This window comes from Wyeomyia smithii, chromosome 3 (genome assembly GCF_029784165.1).
Source record: "Wyeomyia smithii strain HCP4-BCI-WySm-NY-G18 chromosome 3, ASM2978416v1, whole genome shotgun sequence".
In the NCBI taxonomy this organism is placed as follows: domain Eukaryota; kingdom Metazoa; phylum Arthropoda; class Insecta; order Diptera; family Culicidae; genus Wyeomyia; species Wyeomyia smithii.
Window position 1 is genome coordinate 112,638,095 of NC_073696.1, and position 16,706 is coordinate 112,654,800.

General features: G+C 37.1%; 1 protein-coding gene across 3 annotated transcripts in view; it reads right to left on the minus strand.

Annotated features, from left to right (window-relative positions):
• Positions 1-16,135, minus strand: part of LOC129730831 (germinal center kinase 1) — a 62,518-nt gene extending 46,383 nt beyond the window's left edge. For all 3 annotated transcript variants that reach the window (XM_055690418.1, XM_055690417.1, XM_055690419.1), the window contains exon 1: positions 15,405-16,135. The gene's annotated coding sequence lies outside the window, so the exon portion shown is untranslated. The remainder of the gene's footprint in view (positions 1-15,404) is intronic.
• Positions 16,136-16,706: the final 571 nt, after the last annotated feature.

Consider the following 16,706-nt stretch of genomic DNA (forward strand, 5'->3'; position numbering starts at 1 on the left):
TATCGACCACGACATAGCTTAGTTTAAACAACTTGGATTTTCTGCTGGCCTCTGGCTGGAATCAAACCTGAAACAGTAAACATTACAAGTCAAAATTAGTGCTTCTCCCTCTTGGGAGTTCACCAACTACTCGGGAGTACCTCAAGGCAGCAATCTCGGGCCAATGCTGTTCATTTTATTCTTTAACGATGCTACGAACCTATTCACTGGAAGTTGCGGGCTCGTGTATGCTGAAGACTTTAGAATGAATGCCGGAGTGACAAGTTTGGGCAGATTGCGACACCATACTGTCTCGTCTGGACCAATTTGCTGCCCTTAGCGTCGAAAGGTGTATAATCATCTCGTTTAATCATAAATTTAGCCGCGAATTGTACTACTATAACTGCACGATCGCTGGATATTGGAGTGTGTTGAAATCGTGACAAGTCTAAATGATTATTCAGATTCAAACTATCCTTTAGACAATATCAGCAGTTTGTGATTGGCTTGAATTTTTATTCAAAACTCTTACTCAGGATTTCGATGACCCGCTATGCCTTCGATCACTTTATTTTGCGTTTGTACAGTCTCACTTCTATTGTCATTTATTTGAGTTTGAATGGAAAGCTAAATTGTTCCGGTGGAAACTGCTTCAAGAATCAATTTGACAACGGATGTTCTTCGGAAGGTGCTGTTCCTAGTAATTTTGAATGATATTTTTTTACAACCTTGACTACGATACATGCCTGTTTGCTTAGAATTAAGAATATGCCACTCTTTTATTGTTGATTATATTTGTTTTGTATTAGATTTGAATCTTCATATTATGTTATAAAATATAAGGTTTTCATATCTAATTGTTGGATTTTCTCCATGAATCACATTTCATGTAGACCATAGAGTTGGATGAAATAAATAAGTATAAGTTGTAGAGACTAACTTATAGACTACTAACTTAAATAGAGACTAAGTCTCTAAAAAGAGACCAGCTCAGCCCAGCGTAGATACAAACCGGAGTAGACTCTCCACACACTGATTCATACTTAAATGATTGAGAAATGTAACTTAGACCCAAACAGGGCAGTACAGAATATAACTTCGATTTTTTATCAGGAAAAAAAGGAGAGTACAGTCGATCTGAATCGCGAAGTGGTTAAATGAGAGGATCCGTAAGATTTTAAGTGCTTAGAAATCGCTTTGAAACACTAACGACGTATATCTATATAGGCAAAATAAAATAGATAAAGCTTTTTGTAAACATTTCTTAAACTTGTTCCTGTTAAAGAAAATGTGTAGACATACGCGTTAATAATACGCGTTTAATGAACTTAATCAATACGATACAGAAACTCTAGAAAACCGGTTCACTGTAATCAAAAACAGTGATAAGATAAATTCTTGAAAGCGTGATATTTATATATGTTGCATTATCCCCAAATTTGCTTTGATTCACCAATTATTTGTTCGAAAATTTTAGAAAAAACAGAAAAGTTTTTTTAATTAACCATTTTAAAAAAAAATACAGAAAAAATGAGACAAGTTTTGACAGAGTTGCACCTTCAAGGAAATAACGACGTGATTCCTTTTCCTGCACACTACTAGAAGCATACAGTGTCGGCTCAACTGCTTCTCGTTATGGTCATTCGGAGCACCGCTCCTCGAAAAAGGTTGCAATTACAGACGACACTCACAATCGCCGATCACGGTGAGTTGCAATGAAAGCTGCCATTTGAGCTTGTCAACCTGTCGCAAACCGCGCGCCAGCAAAACTGTTGGAATGCGAACAAAAATTCGTGTTGTCACGACCGTATGGAGCACTTTCAGTAAGTGCTCGAACTTATTAATTATCGTTGCACCACGTTGCTTTATAGAGGATGTTCATTGATTTGCGCAGATTACGAAACCAATACAATGTCGATTAACCTTTACCCGTACGTTTCAACGACCAAATTATTAATTTGTTGCGCATAGCCGGCTGCTTGCAATTTGTAGATGATCATTTCGCAACGATGGAAAGCGATTAGTAAAGAGACCATCAGCTGTGCCTCCTACAGCGCGAGATTGTGCAGATCTTCAAGTGTGGTCCATGGTGGAGTAACATAATGAAAGCCTTGCAACAAACTGCATTTTGTGCAATCGTGTTCTGAGGTCTATTTCACCGATCATTGGTTACTGAATTGTAGAGACGGTTGCACTCAAATGGGCGGTAGCAAGTGATGTATAGAAAGCTTATTTATTGATTTCCAATCGTCCCATAAGCTCTGTTCGTCCAATATCGCTCATTTCACCTCACTCTAGGACCGTCTGTTTTTTAACGTGCCGTGCCATCATCGGCGTAATGGAAGAGGCACTTGTTACTTACACATCTGCGATATGACGTAGGATTACCATTTGCCTTCTTCGGCAGCGTGCAATGCCTTTAGCCAAAAGAATTTCTCTGTTTCCCAAGCGTCTTATGCAACCAGCTGACGTCTAAAGTTAGGTATGTAGAGGCACAATTACCATGCATGTTCGCGCGTTGTAGCAATAGAATCGATAATGCACCATTCCCTACCACGACCACAGCCGCACATGTCATCGGAAATCGCACAGCGCCCGAAGGCTCCACACCAATCGAGCACCCGACAGGGGCGGTACACGTGGCTCGATTCAGATTGTTCAAAATGGAAAAATAAAATTCAATATTGAACACGACACCACCAGCAACAACAACAATGGCTCAAACTGGCTGGTCACGAAGAAACGATACACAAAAAATCAACATACCAAAGTCATAGTGGAACTTGCACACTTCGCTCGTAAGACTAAAATAGCATAGCAGCCACTGCGGTCCAAGAGTTCCACATTCGTCAGTTCAAGGTAAGCAACCTTGAATATGTAGGACTGGCTGAGCATCACGAGGCTCGGTGTCTTTCGATGTGTTCAGTTGTCCTGCTGCCCCGCGCAGCTATGCTGCGAGTTATACACTGGGCCGTTGGTTATGGTCTCTTGCTTGATGTATGCGGTAGTGTATAGGCCTTCTAGTGGAACAGCTTGGCCTCAAATTTCTAGATCTTTTGTGCCTTAATCTGCTATATGGTGGCTGAGTTTTGACCAATGTTTTTAGTATCAATTTTATCAACAACTGGCACCTTTCTGTTTGATTTCAGCACGTTCTGGAAAATTAGAATTTCTATACAACAATTAGAATTTCTATACAAATTGACTGCGCTATACAAGCGAGAAATTCCTGTTATCAATTTTATTCACAGCAATACTTGGCATGCTAGAATCTTCACACCTGCCACAGTTTTTAATGAATAAGTCGACCATTCTGTGAATGTGTGTTATCAAAAACTAGACACTGGAGCACCCACGAACAGCGAAATTCTTCGTGACAGTACGCAGAAAACCGACACTTTAGTTGCGAGGCGAAACAACATTCGTGCTTATAGTACGAAGAACCAGTTATGCACACGAATAAACCACTTAATAGATAAATGAATTCGCACAGCAAAACAGGTAGTTGTGCCCCGCTAGCATATGGAACTGGAGTACAGATATTCAAAGCAGATTTTTGCTCCACATGTGATTTGAGCACCGCGCGCCACGCCGACAAACAAGCTCCATTGAGCCAACCAAGCAGAACGCCCCATACCGACCCCTTCCTGGCAGGGGACCAAACACCACCTTTGACTGGGTGACTGACTGACTGACTTTCCCGGCTAGGGCCGCACTGCTGCGTCACATTTTTTTTTTCAATCAGCGGTGAGGAAAAATAACAAAACAGGTTGCAATCGTTTACCGACTTTCATCTCCCACAACCCGCAGCGAGCTGGCATACTGCGAACCGCGGTGGTTGGTACATCGGGGCGGTGGGATGGTAACCTGTTGCTATCGGAACGCGAAACCCGAATGGGGAACGTGGAAATTGTTGTTAACACGGTTGAAAAACAGCTCAGTGGCAAACTCATAATTCGTTGCCACAGTTGGGATTTCGGTGAATCGTGTTTATTCGCGTGCAGCCGGGTGCGTATGTATGCGGCCAATTTAAGTATATGAGCTCAACTTTTCATCGACATCAACAGCCGGCGTGGAACTTGTAATTGGTGGTTGGATGTAAAAGCAATCGCTAGTGTAGGCGCTGCGCTTTTCAAACGTACTTGTTGGGAGTAAGCTGTTTACGTGGTTTTCTTATCTGTGATTTGATGAAAATTTGCACACGCTTCCGAAAAGCATTTTTGCATTATTGAAATATGCTAAAAAATGGTCATAAATATTCCAGCGTATCTTCCTAGATTGTATAGAAGAATAGTCTAAAAAACAATTTGTTAGAAAAAACTAACGGATGATTATGTTGTTGTGATAGTAGTAATTATTCAAAATCATAGAGCTTCCAATGATTAATTACATAGAGGATTTATCCCAAATTTAATTTGATTATAAACAATAATTATTATTTCCGTTAAAAATTTGGAAGAACTAATAATTGTCTTCACTTTTCAATCTTAATATTTTTTTTATTTTCAAAATACTTAGAGATTTTTTTATCTAATTCAATGATAGCCGTTTTTATCTTCTGTTGCAGTGCATCGGCAATACCATTCGAAAGCGAATCGGCCAAGATTTTGTTATTCACAATAGATTCCAATTGAATAACTAATCAACACAACAACTGCTACCTGTTGCCCCAGTGTTGAAGTAACGGAAAATTATGAAATGGAAACTGCGAAAACGTGGTTCAAATGTTATGATAAGCTAGTATTGCATGCAGAGAATAATTCAGCGAGATCATTGGACCCTTTTAAAAATTGAAATTTTTCAGTTTTAGATGTCTCTCATCAAAATTAAATCAGTCTTTCTTCAAACTCCTCAAGTAATTTCTTTTTTTTTGTACAATATTGGTAAGATTTTGTGGTTCCCGTGGTGCTGTGGTTAGCGATGTCGGTCGGCAAGCTCTCCCGAATAGTTGTGATGTCGGGTTCGATTCCCGATCAGGTCGAGGATTTTCTCGAGCTGGAAATTTTCTCGACTAAGTACTGGGGTGTAACGTTGTACTTATCCTACAACATGCAAAATGTCCCAAAAACAATATCGATAACGAATTCTCTCAACAAATCTAGATGATCGAGACCGCTATTTGCTTTCCAGGCTAGCGTGCGATATTGTTTATTGGTAAGATTAATTATGTATGTGTTTTTATCGTGTTGTCTGTTTAGTTTTCGTTGTAAATTTATCAGTTTTTATTCATGTTTAATAGAAAATTTATGCACATTCCCTGCTTTTATATTTTTTATAATGAGACAAGCCTAAATTTTCGTTCTTTTCGCTATTTGACACCGATGTTCCGATGGGCTAAAGATGTCATTTTGTAATTCATATTGAATCATATTTATATTCAAGTGATAGTAGTTTTTTTATAATCAAGACTAATACGTGAATAAGGTTTATGTAAAAGGGTATTGATGTTTACACATAGGCATAGGCAAAGCTCTAAATAATAATTTTGTTTTGTTGAAAAGAAATCTACACCGTGACAAAAAAAAATCTCAACAAAGTAAATTCAAAACTAATAAGATTCATTATTTCAAAAACCTTGTTTTAGAAAAATAGTTTTTTGACGTTAAATTACGTCTCACGGTAACATATATAGGACTATAAATAAAAAAAAACCGAAAACACCAAAAGCGTCATAAATATTGTCCACTTTCGAATGATTGAAACTTAGTCAGTTTCCAACGGATTTTCTTCCTTCTTACAGCAATCGGATGGAAAATTAGCTATGCGTCCACCAAAATGCGGAAAATTGTGATTTTTGATGCTAACTATTGAACTACTGAAAATGTAGAGCCTTATCAAACCGACAGAGCAACAGCTGATTTTCGTGCAGCGAGACTGAGTCGGCAACTTATTCGATCGCGGTGTTTCACACAGACCAACCGGCGGACCGCAGAACTGCATAGCATTGCTGGACACACATAATAGAATCAACCAACGCTTCTCTTCAAGGTTACCAATCAATGTTTCTCTTCAAGGTTATCAATCAAATAATATGAAAAGAGAGCGGATGTTTACCGCTTTGATTAACCCAAATCGAGTGTATTCCTGAAACCTATTGCAAAAAATACATTGATACATGAAAATTAGACAGGCTGTCGTATTTCTTCGTTAACCTTGCGGTCGTGTCCTATTAACAGCTTCTTTAACTATTTTCATAAAAACTACAAGAAAGTTAAAATTTTCAAAACAAAAGCAGAAGGTTGTATCCAAGGCACGACCGCGTGACTGACGTTGAACAACGCGCATTTGGCATTAACATTTGCTGGTTGAGTACTTAAATAAGTACTACAAATGCAGAAGTACGTCTGTTTGTATTTTGATAAATCGAACATGTTGGAAGAATTATTCTAGGGGCGGAATGGGTGGTGTTAAATGAAGTAATACACTTAAGTCATTTTTATGCGTTTTTGTGGTTTTTGAAAGCGTTTTTGTTCACGCCCTTCTTCAGAAGATGACAGTTCAATTAATATCAATATTTGTCACCACCCAGAAAGAATGAGAAATTCAATTCAATGGCGTGCGTTTTTATAAGTGACTAATATTTACCACCACCCGCTTTCTGCTGCTCCAGAAAGAACCGTCGATGAACGAAAGAGAAATTCAATTCGATGGCGTGCGTTTTTACAAACGGGTAATGACAGTCATACTTCCGGTGGACGTGTCGTTGTGCACAACAGCAACTACAAATCGTTTACAAAGGCAAATCGTTTGTATGCTTCAGTGTCGGCTCTGCAGGGGAAGTGCTTGGATTACAACATTGCGGGTACGTTGGTTAAATTATAATCAAGTTTGCTATGATCTTTAACCACTTTTACTATGAAAAAATGTTGATAACAATGATTTCATAAACTTGAGTAATTTGTTTGCTATCCAACGAGATATCAATGACTAAAATCCGTTCAGTGGTAACAAAGTAGTAAGCGTTTGATATCTTTCATTCGGGTGTTTCACTCCATTCTCGATTTTTTGGAATGCCACCCTACTAAAGTAAGACGTTTTTCAACGTCAAAAAAGTTCAAAGCAAGAACGTTCTTTTTCATTGGTATAACGTCTTCAGCAACGTTGTAGACAGCGATTTTACCTTCCAGAAAAATTATATACCGTAACCAAAAAAAAAATTGAAAATAGACACAAAGCTAATGTTTTTCCAGCGATGTTTTGACCGAGTGGTAATCCGGTTCAATGATGGCAATTTTGGTCACGGGTTGCTTTCAAAATAAACGTGGTTGAAAGCAACCCGTGACCGAAATTGCCATCATTGAACCGAAGATTTTTCCTACCAGAAAAGATATACACTGCAGAAAAATTTGAAAATAACATTTTTGTTTTTTCACAAACTTTATTTTTTATTGTGAGGTAAAGATCGACTGCAGAGAGTATCAATAATTGGGTTTCGGCTTAGCAGTCTTAGAAACTCTAGATTCAGATTCAGATTCAGATTCAGAACGAATTTGTTCTTATTCAAATCAACGTTTCAGCACTTGTTGGTGCCTTCATCAGGGGAAAAATGATTGTATTATTCTACGTCAGATGCGTTTCATCACTACAACTATGGTTAACAATTTTCAAATCTTAGTTCGGTCATTTTTTAAGAGAACTATACACTTGGTGGTGGATAAATTTGTTTATACTGTCGGAGTACAAAATTATTGTCTACAACTTTGTTGAAGACATTATACCAATCAAACAAACAGTTCTAACTTAATTTTTTTTTTTTTTTTGGAAATTTAAACATTTTTGTTTTTTATGCCTCCATGATCAGACAACCATCAATTTTCAGTTAACCTATTTTGTTTTTATGAAAACAAAACAAAATTGAGATTTTTAGGACAAACAGTTCTAAAGCTTTTTTTTATTTTTGTTGCGGAAAAATGTTTTTATTAATGGTGTACATTATTTCGTAAAAACAAAATTAATATCTCGAGCTTCGCCGAAGACGTCACACAAAGATCGTTCCTCAACCGTTCTGGTTTTGAAAATATTTGTAATCATTAATATCCTTTTTACAAAATTGCAAATTAGTCTAGGATAAAAAAACAATTACTACACCTGTGCTAAGTTTCGGCTGAACCAGAAATGGCAATTAACCCATTCCCCGCGGGTGATGCCATATGGCATCACCTGACATATAAACTTTGATAACAGTTCAACAACTATACTCGAAATTTCTAACGTTGAAAAAATTCTAAGCAGTTAGGAAACAGATTGATCTTCAACATGCAATATAGTTTGTGCCAATTATGGATGCGATTACTGAGTAATAAGAGTTTGAATGTCATTTTTCGATGTAAAAACTGATTTCTCTCCGCGGGGATAAGGTTAAAGAAATATATTGAAATCTTCATCAAATTGCTTTCGCAATACATTGGTAATTGATTTTTAAACCATTTTTATCATTTTTGCCTGGTTGAGCAATATCACGAAAAATAGGCTTTGGAATTACCAGTTCCAATGACTGTTTTTAGTATGCTGTATCTAGTCCAAGAGAAAACTACCTTGCCGTTCCCCAGGGAAGTGTAGTAGGGTCCCTTCTTTTTATTATGTATATAAATGACATGCGAAGTTTTACATTTTTGTGATATTAATCCTTTTGCCGATGACATTGTGTTATTCATTGCAGCTAAAAAAATTTAAGAAACTCATTCACATTTGGAAGAATATTTACGTTTTCTGAGCAGATGGTTGAAGTATAAGCAACTGAAATTCAATATTGATAAAACTATATTTATGGTTTCCTCGCACACAGTTTTTTGAGAGATTACCCATCTTGGCGTTATCATTGATGTCAATCCAAAGTTCAACACTCATTGGCAATGTCATCAAGAGAAGGCCAAGAAGTATGAAGCTTTATGCCGCATGAATTACGAAATAACAATTAGTAGTAAAATATTATTCAAGTCAATCATCTCCCCACATTTAGATGCTTGCCCTAGCATTTTGTATTTGGCCTCTAGCACACAAATATAAATATTGAAGCATTTCCAAAATAGAATAATTTGTCTGACGTTAAAATGTGAAAAATTTACATCCTCCATTTGTTTTGTTGAACGTTCTGCGATGGTTTTTTGTAAAGCAAATAATTATTTATTTATTTATAGTGTACATTTTTAAAATAATTGGTTTGCTTAATCAATATTTGTGTTTCCTTAGATTAATTTGAACATTTTATTTAATGTTTTATCAATTTTTATACGTTTCATCTATTGGGTTTTCGAAAGTTACTTCAAATTGAAATGTTGTTTTTTGTTTGATATTTTTTCAAGTTAATGTTCAATTTGATTTTTAAAAACTGTTTTTGAATTTTTCACACACAAACACATAAATAAAATTCATTGGACATCGTATTTTCAACCCTAATTTAAATTTTTTTTTAACTTTCTGTTTCTCTTTTTCTTATGACATACCATTTTGATTCAAACTTCGAACAGTCTCAAAATTCGTACACTTCAGAATAAAAATCACATTATTATAACTGTTGATCAAAAGTATGATTACTATATACAATTTCGTTCCTTGGAATGTCCTTTACCCAGTGATGTATAGCTCTCAACTGTAGGACCATTTACAGGGGCCCAGCTGGCATTGAAAAAGTGACAGTCAGTGTTGAGACGGTTTGCCTATCTATCTCTTAAAAATTGCATTGAAAAGTTCGGAATGTGAATCAAAGCCGAGTTCTGAATTCTCGTTAATTAAATAACCAACATGTTAAACCTTTAAGATCGACGAGAAAATTTATTTTTCGTTGATTTTTCAGTGCAAGAAGTTACATCATAGCTTAAGTGTTCGAAATTTGATGCAGTACGGTATAACATTATTGAACATTTACATTTTTTTCAGCTCATTTTGTTTTACTCCCAGTTCATTTCTTTACTTGGTATTTTTGTATTCTTTGTACATGCAGATCGGTTGGCGTTTATAGTTCGTTAGGTCAACATATCATTTACATTATTTTAATACTATTTGTCGCTATTCATTAGGCTTATTTTTCTCAAAAAGTTTTTGAAACTTGCACTGAAATGCACATTTATCTATGTAACAGTTGTCATATGAGAAACACTGAAATCTCAATTCTTAAAACAGTTCTAGAACTGTAAGAACAAATTGTATGTGTTTTCCCACCCTCTCGCATAACAACTGCAGGTGATATTTCCATCAACGTTTCATTCATTCCGAAGTAAATGAAATTAAAGTGCAAGTAAATGGATTTGTCAAGTAGCTTTCCCGTGCACAAAAGGTCTACAAGTACAAGCTGGCGCAGCAAGTACGTCAATACCGTGCATGTCAATGTAATAGCTCGGGTTCCAAGCTGCAGTTTGAACCCTCGGAGCGAAACGTTGCAACAAGTGCTGAAGAGATCACTCGCAAGGCTATGAGTATTGCATAAGTTAACTAGCACCATTACATCGAAGGTAAGCAAACCCTCGAAACTAATCTTTCAGGTATTTTAATGCCATACGGTAAAATACCTAAGACGCCTAACTAATCTGTCGCAACAGTAGCTACTTAAAGCGCACCAAACCCAACGTTCAAGATGTCACAAAATCAATCTACGGATTATCAACGACTGAAACATATAATTGGTTTTACACATTCAATGCTATTTAGATATCGTTAGACCAGTAAGAGATACGCATGATTATGAAACGTTAGAAGTTCAAACCTTGTTGTTAGCTCATGAGACCGCTTTATTCACACAATCCCTGGTACTGGTAATGCTCTCAACAAATAAAAAATTAAAAGTCGTTGATCGCGTGCCGATTTCTTCGCAATGACTTCGAAAGCCAAGGTCTTGTGCTGCTACTGCTGCTGCTGCATAAAATGGTTAATAGCCACCTGGCTGAGCGCAGAGCGAGAGAGAAAGTAGGTTACAAATTTCGTACCAACCCGGGCAGGGGCCTTTTCTCTTTCTACACCGGTGTTATCTATCTATCCACCGACGTCTCCGCGCGCTTGCCACCGCACTATCAGTCAGTCAATCGAATCAAGTTTTGGTGCTCTTCGATAGTGTGCTTGTGCGCGCGATTGTCACACATTAATGGGGCGATGAATATTTATTCGAATGGATACACAAAGATAAAGGTTGGACACGAAAACCGAACCGTCGAAAGTGTTTTGCGGGTTTCAAAATATTCGAGATATTTCTCGAGAAAGATACCGGTAGTTGCATGCTAACACGCTTTTTGGAGCAGTATTTGAAACAAGAGTTTTCGTTTGGAGATGTTTTAAGATTTAGTTTCAATGTTGTAATTAATTTTATATCGTAGAGGGATTTTTACTTGAGTGTCAATCTATAAAGAAAATTCTTAAAGTAATTGCCCAACTATTTATATTGATTCGGATGGAAAATATTATTCATATATTACAAAACAAAAGGATTTTCATCCAGAGAGAGACTCTCATTCAAAACATAAAATGTTATACAATTTTTTTATCTGAACCTCAACATCATATTTTTCAAATGCATCTTTTAATTCTACCAATCAACCGTTTGCAGTTCGTTGCTCTGTAATTATTCTTGTACATTGAGGAACTTAAAATCCCAAAGAAATCCTTGATTGGGCGACACTGAGCCAGAATCTTCGAGTTGCGTATTCTACATTTTTCATATGAAAAATAATTTTTGAGATTAAAACTTCATTATCAAAACGAGTGCAAGATATGTAACTACGAATTTAAAAAATAAATTCAGTTGTTATAACTAACAATTTAAAAATAATGATAATGAATAATAATCATCACGCAAGTAGAGGTTCGACCAACTACTTTTAAACTTCATAAAAGAGGCGAAGTAAGTTGTACACCTGCAGTCAAACAGTACCTCGGTCCACCTCAAACGACTCTCCAGCGTGAAAAAGAAGTTAAGCATGCATGTTTACCCATCTCCTTAAGATCTCTCGAAAACATGTCTCAGTACTCAATAAAGGCACCCTCCAAACAGGCAACGGTGTTTGCCGTCAGGGCCACATCAAAACGCGAAAATTCTTCACCGATGAGGTAATGTCCAATAGAAAAAAAGTACCGTATCATCACCGAATACAATCCGCGCTGTAGTAAATATAATAAACTTTCAGTGCAAATGTACCTTTCGGCTTCCTTTAAATCATACTCCATACCTCCATCAATCAGGCACACTTTCCAGGTGGTCTCGCATTTGTAGTTTGATTGGGCAATTCAGAATATGACTCCATAAAACATATCAAAAGAGTGCCTGAAATTTGAGCTATCCGACGTCGACTGAAACGACGACGAGCCTCGAGCAGTTATAGGTGTGCGTGTGTGTCGTTAATCGCAAGAAAAATGCGATGACAAATCGCGAAATTTCTCACCTTCAGCGAATGTACACTGCGAGTTTCAATATAAATAAAGTAAACACCACCGACTAGACTCTGTTGGTAGATGCCTGCCGAGACGCAATTTACACGAAGACCTTGATAGCGGATTCCCTCGGACGTACGGACGACTGGCGGTAATAAAAATAACCTTGCAAGAAAAATATCTGGAGAAAAGCGGGATTTAATTTTGATGCGGAATATCGCTTCGCATAAACCGAAGTCGGTTACAGTCTGATAAAATGCTCTTATAGTTCAAGTATAAGCTTGTGAAATAGGACTTCGGATTTTAATGCAAACGTTGAAGAATATACTTCAATGCAACCACTTTAAAAACTTGGTGAAAAAATGTGACTTAAGAATTCTCTTTCAATATTTGTTACTGTAAGCCTTATCAAACACATTCAATCGATATCGGCGATCGGGGGATTAATAGGCGTCAGCGATTAAGACAACGATAACGGACAAAACATGAACAAAAAGTATCACTTTTCACCGCATTTGACATTCAAACCGGCTTGGTTTGAACAAAACGCTGCGCCAAGCATAATGGACGCAATTTTCGCATCATTAGAATACGTAAAACAAGAAGAAATCCCCAAAAAGGAGAAGGCCTCCGTCAGTTGCAGCTCAACATTTGTTACGCTTCAGCTGTTTTACTTCCACAAATCTACATTCGCGCATTGCACAAGCGAGGGTAAAAAAAACAAACACCTGTCGGTCGGTTGATGATCCACGATGGCCGAAAGCACAGTTACTCAAGAGAGCCAGCTTTTCGAACCCAAGCTCATTTCTCTTACCTTCGGGGGAATAATTGTTCTGCAATTATTGCGCGCCGAAATTAGAAAATCACTGACACTACCACCACCAACTTCGCGCGCTGACTTTTCTCACTGCACTTTGCTACTGCGGATGGAAATGGATGGAAAAAGTTGGAAATTTTATCGCCCCGCGCAATGAAAACCACCCGAGAAATGGTAGAAAACTAACAAAATGCAAAATTATAGGCATTTCGAGGAGGACGGACGGAATCATCGGAACGGTGCAGTGCAAGCGGTGATGGGTTGGGGCATACAAAAGGTGAACAAATTTCAGCACCTTTTCACGAATAACAAAGCTAGCGCAAGAAAGCTTTTCGGTGGCTTTATAATGAAATGTTATTTTCGCGAAGCGATTTTTGGTTACGATCAAGGTGACTGCCGGCAGATGTGAAATTTATTTCAAACCCCATTATTTGCCTCATTTTGCAACATACATGCTTACCACGCCAGTTGTCGTGTGTATGCACTTAGTGGATGCGTTAAAATGTGAGTTTATTTCTAAAAAGTGGAAAACTATAAGCTAATTGTGAAAGAAATTTGACTGACCTTTCATGAACAATAGCGTAAAAATGTTGTTGCAGAGTTTTATCGATACTTTCATTTTTTTCAAAATGTTTTCCTCATAAATTACATGATCTCCAGAACGTTGGTAATAACAACAAACGTGGACAATTGTTTGATGTTTGATTAAATATCACTGTTACCAAAATAACTAACTTAAAAACTAATATTTTCAAAACAAAAGTCGTCCAACTTTTAAATTGTTTACTCGGATTTTACAATGCGTAGAACGCAATTTTTGTGAATAAGTAAACTTTTTCATGAATCGAATCATTTTTCAAATAAACATTGAAAACAAACAGTATGTCGTGGTCTAGTGTTACAATGTAACTAATGCTCTCCAATTTATAACCTTTTCTATAGTGTTTTTCGAACAGTTGAACTATTGCTTGAGAATTATCTCAGTGTTGCAATTAGAGTAGCTTTTTAAATTATGAAAAAAGACTTCCCAGAGCAATGACAAAGTGCAGGTAAATCAACATGCTACAAAGGTTTTATTTTCGTTTCTTCGAAAGGTATAAAATTATTTATCTCTCAATACAAACACAACTTTTAGGATACCAATTTGCAAAAAAAGGAAAGCTTACAAGTTGAAATAAATTTAAAAAAGAATTTCCCGCACTTGAGTGTTTCAACTAAAACTTTGTAGGTGGTATAGTTTATAAGTTGCACATATCTGTAAAAACTTGAAAATAAGTTTTTACTGATATGTGCAACTTATAAACTATACCACCACTATACCATTTTCATAGGAAAACTTTTTCCCTGGTGAAGTACCTATTTTGTAAAGTATAGATATTTGTTTTGTTATTTTTTGTACATATTATCCATGAAAATATCAGAATTTAAAGAAAATATTCTGAGAAAAAATTCTGTTTTTGATTTTTAATATCTATCAGTATAAAAATGTTTGACCCTGAAGAAATATTTTTTATGCAATATGCAGGCAATTTTTGGAATAATTTTTTATAAGAACATCTAAAAAAAGTTTTGGCCTAAAAAGACATCAATTTTAAAAATATCTAGTATGCAAATTCTCAAGAAAATTTACCATCAAACTTTCAAAGTTTCACTGAAATCGAAGAAGATGTACCTGACTCTACTGAGAAACTTGTACAAAATTCCTTGTTTAGAAAAAAGCGATTCAAAGATTGAGAGATAATTTTTGATTTGACCTAGTTTACGTAGTGAATGAACATACAAATTTGTTTCAAAATAATATCAAAATACTTATATTTCACACTGAAAACTTTATATTTCACACTAAATGTTAAATGGACTTATTATACGAAAAAAATCCAATTTAAAAAAAGGCAAATAAATCATTTTTGCTGACAGTAAACTGGTGTCTATTCGGAGATAATTTGAACTAATTTATTATCCTTGCGAGCGAACACTGACAGTCGCGCTAATTGCTGCTGCCAAATTCGACAAAGTTTTTCTTTAATATGTACGAGTGTGGCTGCCAGTTTCACTGCTGCCTTCCATCCCGCTTATCGTAAAACATTTATCTTCCAGTGTAAAAAAGAAACAATGGAACCTTACAGCATGACCAAACACACATCTGCAGAGCAACCTCCCGGCATATAAGTGTAATATTCAGAGCACATATTAACCGTATCGTTCATGGCGAGACGAGCATAAAACAAAACTTTTCTCCTGAACATTTACATACATTTCGCCTGCTAGGTGTTGTTTTTCTTGCTGCTGTGGCTGATGGGCAATGCTATCGTTGCCACTGGTTTGCAGCCGTTGTAGCACTATTTTATGTCAGAAAATTCACTATCAAACTGTGACTATGCTATCGGCTCGTATATTTTTTTACTTTCCCGGTGTGCACTACTGTCGAACTGCCGGTGAAACCAGCTTCTGCGTTGAAAGCGACTTATTGTTATTGACCCGATGAAGGCGACTGCCGAGAACAATGAATATCGCTGTTTTCCACAGAGGATCTTCACTCTAATAACCCAACGAACTGATGAAGATCCGCTAGATCTACACTCCGTATACGGCATAAATCATTCCCACAATTATAGCGCGATGCCCGGCGTTTTCTCGCAAGCCATAAGGTGTATCTGTGTTGATTCACTCGGCAATTCTGTACACTATCTCCAACTTTGATCGCTAGAACATTCTTCCACACTCCCAAACAGAAAATTTCGAACCTTGCTACGAATTTTTCCACCTCCGCACTCAAACGGCATTCGACATCAAATGTCAACGCGAGAACCGCTTAGAATACGAAACGCGCACGCCGTCCAGGTAATCAAATTCAGTAGAAATCACAAACGCAAGGTGCGGAGCTTCCAAAAGTTTTTATTATTGTTGAATTTTGAGAGTCGATCGCGCGCACTCACGTTACACACGTTCCCGTCCTGCTGAACGTTCGGCTCGGAACTGAATCGACAGCGCCGGCCGAACGAATACATATTTTTTCATTAATTTTACAAAATACACTTTATAATTGGTTTGTCTCTTTCCAGCGGATCCACAGCGCGCGTAACTCGTAGACTGCCGCTTTTGGGCTGCCGCGTCTCGCTCACTCGCTCGCTTTTAAGCTAGCAGCATACGATTGCGCGCACCGTTCATTTGGATCCAAGGTGGAGCAGCAAACTGTAAGCAATGAAGAGGGGGAGATTTACCTGGCTTCGCCACTAACCGCCAACCACCCGCATCATTTGCCATTCAGTACTCGAGCGAGGATGGTTGGCTTTTCATCATCATATCGACGACTTGCGCACGTTTTCTGTTGATACTACGTGTGCTGTGCCTTCGCGGCATGGGGATGGCCATGCTTAGAAGTAGGTATGAGGCAAGATAGTTTATCAAGAAAGTGACTGAGATTGAAAAAACTTGTAGCAGATATCAAAACCCTTTGTAATTCACGGAGAATACTGCTGTGATCGAAAAATTCGAAAACAAAAATCCAACGGAACATTTGAAGATTTAGTCTTGTTATCTACAATAACAGCGAATC